We start from the raw sequence: 13,769 nt of genomic DNA, 5'->3' as shown, positions 1-13,769 counted from the left end.
GCGGAGAATGACACACAACTTTGCCCCCAAAACTGGGCTTCTCTTTCTCTCTCTGTCTCATTCACCGAAACCGAAACTTGGTGGTGCTCTTGAGTTTTCTCTGCGGTTTAGTTCAACAGCGGAGGCAACCGATACGGCAAATTCCGTACAAATTTGCAACCACCAGCGGAACGCCCTTCAGGTAACGGAATCGGTTGTATCGCGCAGCATGAAACGGCCGTCCGAAAAAAAATGATCCACAAAAAAAAATCAGCTGAGCGGAGAGAAGCACGTGGCACAGCGGTTTTTTGTGTTTGCGCGGTTGATACAAAAGTTCGAATTGAGATGCCGTAGAGATGCCTCTCCCACCAAAAACCAAAAAAAAGTGTGCGCTAAATATTCGCAACAAAAAAATTGCAATGCTACGAAACGCATTCTGAACAAAAATATGAAGAAATGAGCATCACCACCGTGATACAATAGTCAAACGCGAAAGCCCCCAACGCAATTGTCCATGTGAGCGAAAGAGTTACGAGATTTGTGTTTCATGTTACGCGACAGTGATTTATGCACTTCTGTGCTGTGGCGCCTCCTAATCCTACTTTCTCAGCGCCACCACCCGCGACTACTGGAATGAAACAACGCGTGGATAGTTTCGAAATAGTTCGCTGGCATTGTGGTTGTCTCTTCCTCTCTTCGCGGTGAAATACTTCGTAGTTCTTATACCCAAACCTACCCCCGCACCTGTCACTACGTCGGAACGAACCACGAAAAAAGGATCGTAAACAATTTGTACTTCACCATGGATTCTTTCCGCGTTTTGTTGTCGTTTCATAAACTTCATACTCTGATTATTTTTCTGCTCTATCCGATAGTGTTTGTTGATTTTACCTTCTGCGGGAGGTCGAACGGGGTTTGACCTATATTTTCACTTTTTGTCCCTCCCCGTGTTATCGACAGTGGGTTTCTTGCCTGTGTCGACAGCCGGATGTGGACAATTTTAACCATTATCCTCTCCACTGGGGGGTGTCGAATGTTGTGTTGAAGTTGCGAAATTGATTGGAGAAAGAGCGTGTGAAGAGCGTTGATACGCGGATACGATTGTTCTGGATTGCCCCAATTTGGGAAATTGTCGCCATGAAAATAGATAACAATTGTTCGATTGTATGTTTCGGTTTTTCAACTCACCACAATGGTAGATTTCGTTTGTATTTATAGGTCTTGAAATCGATGAAAATCACCTGCAATTAGAAAAGAGAAAAGGAAAAATATTGATGTAACGTTTCATTAATATCCAAGAAGAATTAGAGAATAATATTTATAAGTAAAACAACCTCTAATGAGAAAAAAATAACAAAAGATAATAATCGAAGTAGCAGCCGTCATAGTTGGATTGTATGGATTTGATAACATGTAAAATATCAAAGAAATGAGTGGAATGACAATATTCATTTACTCAAAGTTGGTTCTACGCCAACACTGAGGATCTCAAACTCTCGAAAATGAAAGATACGATTCGTTCATTCCTAGGGTACGCATAGCATTATGTACTTCTGGAACAATTTACGATGAAGCGCACCTCTAATTTACCTAAAATTTTGAACAATCGGCAGAAAAAACGGCTAAACTGATCAATATAAAACGTTCATGAGGGTTTGGGGATAAACTAAGCTAAACTATTTTCTGTTAACATTAAAACTTACTGCAGTATTTGCTAAATTACAGAGCATTTTCGAAAACACTACTAAAACCTCTTTTTGTCATTTTTTTAAATTGACGCTAAATATTTGATTTTTTTTTGTCAAAGCAAAAAATTATAGAATTGTGTAGAATTTACCAAGAACTCGCTTCGATGAGCGGTGCGATCATTGTATATTAACACTTTAAGGACCGGGAAGAAATCTGTTAGACATACACATGGGACCGCACGTTTTGACTTGTGTGAAGTTGCTTGCTTTGCTTGCAAGTTTTTCAGAGGCTTTAAACTTTGCATTTCATTCGCCTCTATGTGTGAAGTTAACGGATGAATGTTTTTGTTGCGTGCAAGTTTCTGTTTTGCTGGATTTAATGAATAATTTCAGTTAAAATAAATTGATTGTTTATCAAGTAACAACCTTCAAAATCATGCTCGTTGCATAGAGAATTCAATCATTCATCTTTCCACATAATTCATTTTATTCTTGATCGTTTCTGTGAATAACAAAGAAAAGTTATTGACAGAAACGTGAGCATGGGTCAATATAGCAAAATATACAGAATTTTAAATAGTTGTTCAAATAGAGTTATCGAAGATATTCGATAGAGAAACATGTTACCTAGCTTCCAGCCATAATTTTATTAATCGGAAAAGGGTCTGAGAAAAGTTATAGGACAAGTTGGAAGAAATTAATTATTTTAAAGAAAATTGAAAAAAAGTTATTTGAAAGGACCGAAAACAAATTCTCGAGATTGTATTCATTCGATAAAGAATATTTTTATTTGTCTTTAGCCAAATTTTTATTGGTCGGAAAATGGTCTAAGAAAAGTTATAGGCCAAACCCTACACAACTTGTACGAGAGAAATAAGGAAAATTTAAAGAAAAAATAATTTCACACAAGTCCGTAAAGTAGGAACGCGAAAACGAGAAATCTCGTGAGCGGCCCGTAAAGTGTTAAAATAATAATCATCAGAGACAAATGGGTATTGTTTTATTCAAACAAAAGTATTGATTGATCCTGTAGGAAAGTTCTAGGAAAATGAAAACTGGTTGATCAGGTTTCTTGGATTTGCTGTTGTAGCAAAAACAAAATTTTGTTCAGAAAAACTTTGAAAAAACAAAGAAATCGATTTGTTTTTCTTTCCGATATTTCTAAAGATATGTTCGTAGAATATCTCAAAAAAAAAGTAGAAGCTTCAAAATGGCATCTCATCTCCAAGCGTTGATTTCGCATTTCAAAAATCACAAAATCACTTTAAGACTTTGTTTCTCTAATTTTTTTGTCGAGTGTAAAATAATGTTTTCGCTGAAATCCGAAACATTTTTGATCATTGAGCTAACAATCAGAAACATTACCCACATTACCCAAAAATTCATTCGGATATGCTAATTGCGTTATTCATTCGAAAGTTTCGTGCCAAAAACAACACGAATACCACTCAAAAATAGCCCCAAATAGACATCGATTTGATGAACTAAATAAAAACACACTGCAAGCGGTCCATTTTCAGAGCGTGTAAACAGCAAAACTTGAACTTGGGCAGACTGTATGTTTCGTATTTGCTCGACAACTCGACGAAACGAAATCCCGAAAATAGAAGGTATTCCAATACACAGTGACTGAGTATGTCCTCGGGCAACCATGAAGGCAACCGATACGTGTCCTTTGTAAAAAAACCGAAGAACAAAAAATCGTTGAAGGATCAAATGGCTTGAATTAAATTTTAGAAAGCTTTCGAAAAGTGGATTGAAGGCTGACACAGTGCAACATAGTTGATGGTTAGAAACAGGGCTCGACAAAGTCATATTCAACTGAGGACAGTCAGGTGACTATGAAGAAATTCGCATTCAATTGGAAATGAGTTTTGGTTTCTTCCAGCAGTTACTCCGTCAACATGACTCACCATTCAGGCGTTTAGTTTCTATTTCACTCTACGACTAGACTATCTCATTTCATTCTTCCCCGTCAAAATGGACTTCATTGCACTCCCCCCAAAATAAACTCGTTTCTCTCTCTCATGTATCACGTATGCATGTATCAATGTTTGAGTTCAACGTGTTTTGACATATACTACAGGTAAGCTAGATTTATTTGTATCTTAACGAAAATTACTCACACATATAAAATAGCGTGCAGTGTTGTGTTCAGTCGAAGCGAAGCGACTGAGAGGAGAGTCGATTTTCATTTTTCATCTTCGAAGATTTCGGGCTCTGGTTAGAAGTATTTTTTTGACGTAGGACTACGTCTTACATTAAGGGTGCCAAATCAGAAAACAGGTCACGTTTTTATGAAATAAAGTCAACGTTAATAACTATTTTTGCTGCGAACGAATTTTAACGATTTGCATACCAATCAAATCGGAAATTTTCAAAGATTTGTTTGATATGCTACACATTATAATCCCATAGTCTGTATATGGTGTAAATTGATGAAAATTGGAAGCATTCCCATTTCCCCATACATTTGTTCTGTCCATTTGTGTGCTTTCCCAAACAATAACGGGCAACTTATGCAGCCGCTAGAATAGAAACAACGAAGGGGGATAGCGAAAAGAGAATATTTGGGAAGTAAACTCCACCCTATGCATAGTGAGTAAACTGTCGCTGGCGTATAAGTATTGCATCTTCTCTGAGGAAAATTCTCAGAAACTTTCTGTGTCCGAAACAACAGAGGTCGCTTATTCTGCTTGTTTTGTGTTTTATGTTTTCCCTCGAGCTGTGAACGCTAGCGAATATTTCACATGAAGTGTGTTTCGATGTTTCATTTTTATCGCTGCAACTGTATGCATCTGTTAGACGAGTGTTTGATGCTTGTTGAATGGCGATGCACGGAAGATGCAATGCGTGCATTGATATAAAGAAACAAATTGCGACATATGACCAATTAGTGTATTGTTCTCGCAAAGACAAGAAGGAATCGTTACTTCTCGAAATGATTCTACAAAACCACACAAGCCATTAATCCTTTTCAGGGTCGCCGTAACTTCTTACTAAAGAGTTTGTTTTTGTGAAATTTCGACGTATTCGCAAATAACATCCAAAATGATAAACCAACAAATTAAAAAAAATATAGTGCGTAGTCCTACGTCCTAAGCGGTCGTGTCTCGGATACAACCCCTCGACTTTTTTAAGGATTTAGATTCTATGAAATTTATTCTTTGATCTATCCATTCTGGAGTGAAAAATCGTTGAACATAAACAAATCGCATAATCTTGATAACGGTGATTGCTAAAAGGGATATTTCTCTTAATATGCTACAAATGCATAAATTAAAATTTTATTCTATACAGCCCACTTTGACCAATCCCAAATTATTTTTCATTCTAGAATAATATCAGGAGTAACGTCGGCTACGTCGGCTGTGGAGATGAGTAATGCGTGTTGAGAAGTGAGTAGTGAGTAGTGAGTAGTGAGTAGTGAGTAGTGAGTAGTGAATTGTGAGTTGTGAGTAGTGAGTAGTGAGTAGAGAGTAGTGAGTGGTGAGTGGTGAGTAGTGAGTAATGAATAGAGAATTGTGAGTAATGAGCTGTGTGTAATGAGCAATGGGTAGTGAGTCCTGAGTAGGGATTAGTGAGTAATAAGTTGTGAGTAGTGGATAGTGAGTAGAGATTAGTCAGTAATAAGTAGTGAGCAGTAAGTATATCCCTTGAAAGAATATCATTTCACTGGGATCCAAAGTTATAGATTTTTATGGTTTTGTCCTCTTTCCTCTGAGTGTTGTAGTGTCCCGTGTAAAAAAACAGTGACCAACTCCAGGAAGCTCGAGTATGAGTTCCTTAGAGGTGGGGGTGAGAGATGGGTATATAAAAAAAGTAGTGAGTATTGAAAATTGAGTTGTGGATTGTGAGAAATGAGTAGCGAGTTGTGAGTAATGAGTCGTGAGTAGTGAGTAGTGTATTGTGAGTAGTGAGTAGTGAATAGTGAGCAGGTAGTCTATTTTTTTGTTTATAACACAAGACTCCTGACTTCGACAGGCTGACGCTAAGGACCGTAATGAATATTGATTGGGTCTCAATTTGGACTGGAATAATTGTACAGAACTCTACTAAATGGGACAATACCGAGAAAAAGCCACTATCTTGATGTCCAAGACATGTCGGCATTGTTGACATTCAAATTCTCTGGTTTTCTTTCACATGAAGTGTGTTTCGATGTTTCATTTTTATCGCTGCAACTGTATGCATCTGTTAGACGAGTGTTTGATGCTTGTTGAATGGCGATGCACGGAAGATGCAATGCGTGCATTGATATAAAGAAACAAATTGCGACATATGACCAATTAGTGTATTGTTCTCGCAAAGACAAGAAGGAATCGTTACTTCTCGAAATGATTCTACAAAACCACACAAGCCATTAATCCTTTTCAGGGTCGCCGTAACTTCTTACTAAAGAGTTTGTTTTTGTGAAATTTCGACGTATTCGCAAATAACATCCAAAATGATAAACCAACAAATTAAAAAAAATATAGTGCGTAGTCCTACGTCCTACGCGGTCGTGTCTCGGATACAACCCCTCGACTTTTTTAAGGATTTAGATTCTATGAAATTTATTCTTTGATCTATCCATTCTGGAGTGAAAAATCGTTGAACATAAACAAATCGCATAATCTTGATAACGGTGATTGCTAAAAGGGATATTTCTCTTAATATGCTACAAATGCATAAATTAAAATTTTATTCTATACAGCCCACTTTGACCAATCCCAAATTATTTTTCATTCTAGAATAATATCAGGAGTAACGTCGGCTACGTCGGCTGTGGAGATGAGTAATGCGTGTTGAGAAGTGAGTAGTGAGTAGTGAGTAGTGAGTAGTGAGTAGTGAATTGTGAGTTGTGAGTAGTGAGTAGTGAGTAGAGAGTAGTGAGTGGTGAGTGGTGAGTAGTGAGTAATGAATAGAGAATTGTGAGTAATGAGCTGTGTGTAATGAGCAATGGGTAGTGAGTCCTGAGTAGGGATTAGTGAGTAATAAGTTGTGAGTAGTGGATAGTGAATAGAGATTAGTCAGTAATAAGTAGTGAGCAGTAAGTATATCCCTTGAAAGAATATCATTTCACTGGGATCCAAAGTTATAGATTTTTATGGTTTTGTCCTCTTTCCTCTAAGTGTTGTAGTGTCCCGTGTAAAAAAACAGTGACCAACTCCAGGAAGCTCGAGTATGAGTTCCTTAGAGGTGGGGGTGAGAGATGGGTATATAAAAAAAGTAGTGAGTATTGAAAATTGAGTTGTGGATTGTGAGAAATGAGTAGCGAGTTGTGAGTAATGAGTCGTGAGTAGTGAGTAGTGTATTGTGAGTAGTGAGTAGTGAATAGTGAGCAGGTAGTCTATTTTTTTGTTTATAACACAAGACTCCTGACTTCGACAGGCTGACGCTAAGGACCGTAATGAATATTGATTGGGTCTCAATTTGGACTGGAATAATTGTACAGAACTCTACTAAATGGGACAATACCGAGAAAAAGCCACTATCTTGATGTCCAAGACATGTCGGCATTGTTGACATTCAAATTCTCTGGTTTTCTTTCCGGATATTATTTCAGAACAAAATGGAGTTCAACAACCAACACAATGGTATGGACTGATTTATTATTTCAAAGAAGTTTCGCGTCGCCGCACAAACACATATGCACACACAAACGATTAGAAAACTAAGTCCTACTTTCTCGAAACCTTAAAAAAGCAGTTCAGAGAAAAAGTCGTAACAGAAAATCGCAAATGGAATTTATTTTTTACTAATGCATCGAATAAGGGCGAAACCTAAGGAAATATTTGTTCATATTTTGAGAATGCATTCTGAAGAAAACTTTGCACGTCCGCTCAGCACTGTATAACCGAAGAAAAAACTAGGAAGTGACAGATGGTCTCATATCAAAGTGAGTAACAAAGGTAGTATTTATTGGGATGTTTTTTTCACTTCTGCTGATGTACCATGCTATTGGAATGAGAATATTCACATTGTGCCTCGCCGTCACGTTAGGTGCTCGTTTTTGTCGGCACATTTCGAGGTACACAGATTGGACCAATCACAACGTGGAAATTTTCGTTCAGATAGTGCTTTACATGATCGAATCATTTAACATTTTTTTCAACAAAGTTAATCTTTTCTTTATTGGACTGTATATTTCAAATCGATTGATCCATTGATAATGCATCCAGAGATATCATTAACAATAGATCAATCGATTTGAAATGTGCAGTATACAGTTAAATCAAAACTAACAAATTAAAAACTCTGCTCAATAGTGTTATCAATTGTTATTACTATCAATCACTCTTTTCATCTCGTTTCTGAACACACAGTCAAACCTATTTTCGTGCGAAAGATAGGAACCGCACAAATAAATTGCATAACAAAATGTGCTAAACTTCACCATTAACTTTAAAAAAAATAGTTTTCGCTACAATACAGTGGAACCCCGCTAATCCGCGAGCGGATGAACCGCGGTGCGGATTATTTCATTTCTCGGTCTGAGACTCTTTTCACGGTCCACCGAGAAGTTTCCACGGCGATTGAAATGTCTTTTTGTTACATTTGCGCGTGGGATAAATCACGAATACGCTGCCACTTCGTCATAATGCAACTGTCAAACTACGGAAAAGGACTGCTTTTACTCGCTGCCTTTTGTGATATGAATTATAGCTTACGTGCACGCGAAGAAGTGCTCCCGTTGTCGAGTGGTTAGCACGTAACATGCCGGGGGTTCGATTCCCGTTCTGGTCGGGTGAATTTTTCGTCAAAAAAAATTTCTCCGACTTGCACTGTGGTCACGCTTATTCTAGAGATTGCCACTCAGAATGCATTAAAAGCGAGTTATTTAGCATAGAAATCTCAACTAAGTACTAATAAAAATGACGCAAGTGAAATTACGTTGAAACGGCGAAGTTCCTCTAGGAACGTTAGTGCCATTTAAGAAGAAGAAGAAGAAGAAGATGCATGCGAAGAACATCAAAGCAATGATGAATTATCACGCACACGGTATATAATATGAATATGTTATACAATTAACCACAAGAAAGGGAATCTATGCAGAATTTTTTGGTGTAATATATTAAATATTAGATATTAGGTGAACAAATCAACGATTCAACGATTGAAGAAGGAATGCTTTGCGAACCAATCAGAAGAACGTTTTTTTTTCTCTATTATAGTGACTTTCAGCACATTTCAGCTGGTTCGTCACTTTTACTTTCATTTTTGGAAGAATGTCGGGAGTGAGAATTGAGTTCGTGACCTTTAGCGTGAGAGGTACGCCAGATCGCCTCCACCATCAGAAGAACGTATGGCAGTAAATAATTCAAAAAAAAGTCAAAGATACTAAATTCTTAAATTTTTATTCTTGAATAATATCCGCGGTTATCACAAGGGCAATAAGAGCTATGAGAGCAATGAACGTACTGAGCGCAATGAGTGCAATGAGAGAAATGAGGGCAATGGAAGCTATGAGAGCTATGACAGCAATGAGAGCTATGTGAGCAATGATAGCAATGGAAGCAACGAGAGCAATGAGGAATGAGGAATGAGGGAGGATGAATGAGAAATGAGAAGTGAGGAATGAGTAATGAGAAATGAGAAATGAGAAATGAGAAATGAGAAATGAGAAATGAGAAATGAGGAATGATGAATGAAATTGTTGAGGAATTATCCCCTTCGTAGGTTTACAGAGTTCAAGATCAATGGTTGACACTGACAAACTGGCTATTCACCTTCGTTCAGGGTTTCTTATAAGTACTTTTTTACTCAGGCAATCATACAAAGGTCTGACAATCACATTTTAACAGTGATTAGATGTTGAATTTCCCGTGGATGTTGACAGTTTTTATATGTTTCCAAATGGTAGTATGGATGGCTGAACTCAATCTGAATACAAAACGATTAAGTCGTTCAGTACAAAATTCTAAAAGTAAAGTTGCCTCCTCTTTGATGAGAGAAAGAAAAACTATTTTGTATGACCTTGCCGGGCTTTTGCCGGTGATGGACATCGTTCGTCCAGAACGAACTCCAGACTGAAGAACAAAATTCCTAACTATAACTTAGCCATTGATAGCGGCGAACTTCGAACGTCGTTGCGTCCAAGCCCATTTAGATGGGGCTTTGATGTCTAAAAATAGGAGAGCGCATATTTCTTCCAACCATTCCAGCCATTATCCTGCGCGCTGCTTTCCACATTACGTTGACCTGTTCCTGGGCGTGCAAGTACCATTATTTTAGCCTATCCCCTCCGTCGTAGAGTGAAGCAAAAAAAAAAAGAAATTATGTACACAAGACTGTTGTGTAGTAATTGCTCCCCAGGTGGACTAATCCTCTCGTCGTTCCACTGCTACGGTATAGATATATGCATGGTCATCTACCGGGCGGCTGGGGGTAGCATTCCAACGCAAGCGGGAATAGATAGCCGATAGGAGAAATTCCTTAGAAGCGGTCTGCGAAAAAAAAATCCATCTACCCTGGAGTGCGAATTTTCCTTCTTCTCTCTCGCTAGCTCGGCCTTGGGACGATGGGACGAGATTCGCGAGAAAGGCATGTGATGTAATGCGCCGTAGCGAACCAACAGGTACCTCTAGCCGTATAAAAAGTAACCTAGTGGACTTCGGAATCGAGCAAGACGAAGAAGTCAAACTGACCATTAACTATAACATCATCATCATCATCTTCAGCAGTTTTGTCTTGCCCTCTCTCTCTCTGCGTTTCTTTCTCTATTGCGCGTTTTTCAGTAGAACATCTTCAGACGAGCGCAGATTGTGTCTAAGGAGCAAAAACACAAGCGTGCGTATGTGTGTCTGTGTGTGTGTGTGTGTGTGTGTGTATGTGCGCGGCATATTGGAGATCGAAAGATGCAATTATCACATAGTCAAGGAATCAATGAACTCTCGGGGCGAGTGAACAACATCTTGTTTCACGCTTTGGCACGTCCTCGTGCTCGGTTGCAGAATACGGCGGCGGCGGTTCCGAGATTGGGAATCTCCGGGCCGGGTAATAAACAGTCCTCCCTCGGGCAGCTTTTTCGCATATCTTCATCTCGCACGGTAGCAGCCTCTTTCTATATAAGTAGGTTGGCGAGGTGCACGAGGTGTGTAATTACCGTGGTCCAACCTCGACCAGGTTGGCTGCTGGGCTGTTGATCTCTTACATAAAGTTTGAGCAGGGCGAACAACGCACAGTGGCGGCATGCGAAAGGGGAATTGGGGAGGAGAGCGAAGAAAAAAAAGCAAGCTCTGGCTGCCGTAATAGCAGCCCAAAGTGTGATACAGAAGGCGCAAGATGATGCAACACAACAGCAGCACACCCGATCTGATAAACTTGAACTTGAATGCATGAGCATATATGCCCGTACCTCTCATCAAGATCGCGTGGTGTGACGTGTTACGATGCATAAAGGAGGATTGACCTGCCGCAGGCAGGTTTGGGTGTGTTTTGGGAAAAATTATTCTGCCTTCGGTATTGTCACATCGATGAAAATTTTCCAGTCTGGTCGTGCCAGAAATCAAAATTAGAAATGACACAAAAAGAAATCTGGACGATGTCTTTCTCTCTGTTCTTAATTAATTGAAAAATTTTTTTTTTTGCTTAAATCCACAGACTTTTCAAATATTTTTCTGCAGAGATTTGATTTTTCGTAGTACTGCAGGAAAATAGTGTCGGACAAGTCTGTTAACGGAAATGTCTTTTGCGACATTTGCGCGCGAAACAAATCGTGGATACGGTGTCACATATATAAGAAAATTCCAGTCGTTACAATCCCTATCATTATCACACCGAGCAAAATTTTCGTATTTTTACCTTATTAGTGCATCATATAGCGCCTAACTGCAATATACATGCAAAAGTGGCGGCAATATACACCCAGAAAACAATAAATCGTATAACTTTTACCCAGGCATATAACGCATATAAATTCCTATCAAATTACAATCGTATAAAATATCAATCAAAGGATGTATAATGTGTGTATGAAATTGTATAAAATGCAAAAACACAATTTCGATATCATTGAGGGATTGAGTCATATATTGGTATAACAATGATTCTAATATCGCGATGTGCGGTGTTATAAACGTACATTCTATTCATTTTATTTAACATTGCCACGTCAAATCGCAGATCAGTGTGACATGCATCGCATGTCGTTATATACGGCTTTATATACAGCAATTCCATGTCAAACCGGTATAGTGGTTCTCAGATTTTCGTCGAAAGTGGAAATGGTGTTCTTTATCACAAAATATTAGACCCGTATTTTTTTTTATTAGGGTGCCTATTTCCATTTTAGAGTGGTCCGAAAAATCCAAAAAAAAATATAAAAAACATTTTTCGAAATGTCAATTTAGTAAGAGGGAATTTTATTGGGACGTGTATGTGGCAAAGTATGCGAAAAGCTTGAATGCGCACTTATTTGCAACGTGTCTCTTGTTTCACTCGCTCGCACACCCAAAATTAATTTTAGCACATGTTTTTGCATCCTGATTACACTAAATGAGCCTTAAAACAACAGAAAATGTGCTACTCTCAAATACTGGTATAGCATTTGTATAATATATATGCTCTAGCGATGTAAGAGCAGTACGAGCGAGTGAAACAAGAGACACGTTGCAAATAAGTGCGCATTCAAGCTTTTCGCATACTTTGCCACATACACGTCCCAATAAAATTCCCTCTTACTAAATTGACATTTCGAAAAATGTCGTTTTCTATCCGACAGCCGACGGTTCGGTGCCGTTCAGTGGAATCTCGGTTAAAACTTTAACAACTTTGAATGTTCGCAGTTAAGAACGAAACTAAAATGATAAGAATGACAAACGATGTTAACTACGATTGTTTCCGCGATGGTGTTGATATATTTAGAATGGATCTCGCTGCTACGTTAGTCGCTCGTTTTGGTTGACACATTGGGCTAATCGGAACCCGTGGCATTCCTGTTCAGATAAAGCTTGACATTTTCCAATTGTGCAATAGTTTTTTGAATTAGACGGGTCACGTTTTTATGAAATAATGTTAACATTAATAACTATTTTCGCTGCGAACTAATTATGATGATTTAAAAACCAATCGATTCGGAAATTCCAATTTTTCCATACATTTCCTCTGCCCATTTCTGTGAGCAATAAGAGCAATGAGAGTAACGAGAGCGATGATAGTGATGAGAGTGATGAGAGGAAATGAGGCAATGAGAGCAATTAAAGCAATAAAAACAACGAGAGCCATAAGAGAAATGCAAGCAATGAGAGCAATGATAGTAGTGAGAGCAATGAGAACGATGAAAGCAACGCAAGCAATTAGAGCAATGGGAGCGATAAGAACTATAAAAGCAATGCACAATAGTCCAGGAGGTGCATTTAAGTGGTAATTAGCATTTGGAGCTCGACAGAAACAGAAACAGAAACTGTCTTCGACAAAGTTGTTACATATGATAGAGCGCTCATTTTAATTTTTTTATTTTTCAAAAATAAGGTGACCAAAATTGTCGATGAAATAAAAAATCTAACTTTCTTATCTTTATAGATAGAGAAAAACTTAGTTCGACAATGTTGTAGTCCCAGTTGTTTAACACATATTTGTAGAACAAAGTTTTTTTTTCTATCTATTGAAATAACCAATATAGCGCTTTTTTTTAAATAACGTTAGGGTCACCATGAAAAAAACTGTTTTTTTGTTCTAACTTTTATATTTCGAATTTTACATACAAACTATCTTCGAAAGACTTTCAGAACTTATTAATACAAACATTTTGCGATGCAGAACATGTCAATATCTCAACTTCACTCAAAGTTATTGATATTTCTTCCCCAAAAATATGCTCTCTTCAATTGTTTGTCATTCTTTCTGGGGCAAACATAAACAAAGTTTATTGACGGCATTTTAAAGTACATATTTCACTCTACATGATGTGTAATTTTCAACACTGTTATGTTTTGTGTTTGAATTGAAATCATGACTTTTTGGGTAAAAAACATCAATAACTTTAAGTAGGATTAACATATTGACAAGTTCTGCATCGCAAATTATTGGAATTTATAAGTTCTTGAAGTCGTACGAAGACAGTTTGTATGTAGAATTTGAAATATAAAAGTTAAAGTAAAAAACCTGTTTTTTTTTATA

General features: G+C 37.9%; 1 protein-coding gene across 5 annotated transcripts in view; it reads right to left on the bottom strand.

Moving 5' to 3' along the window:
* Positions 1 to 13,769, bottom strand: part of LOC129775513 (uncharacterized) — a 130,867-nt gene that overhangs the window by 85,443 nt on the left and 31,655 nt on the right. The window contains exon 2 of one of the 5 annotated variants that reach the window (XM_055780345.1): positions 1,168 to 1,220. The exons of the other annotated variants lie outside the window; for them this stretch is intronic. The gene's annotated coding sequence lies outside the window, so the exon portion shown is untranslated. The remainder of the gene's footprint in view (positions 1 to 1,167; positions 1,221 to 13,769) is intronic. 5 annotated transcript variants of the gene reach the window in all.

This window comes from Toxorhynchites rutilus, chromosome 3, assembly GCF_029784135.1.
Source record: "Toxorhynchites rutilus septentrionalis strain SRP chromosome 3, ASM2978413v1, whole genome shotgun sequence".
Lineage (NCBI taxonomy): Eukaryota > Metazoa > Arthropoda > Insecta > Diptera > Culicidae > Toxorhynchites > Toxorhynchites rutilus.
Note: the sequence above shows the minus strand (reverse complement) of the source record. Positions and strands in the feature narration are given on the sequence as shown.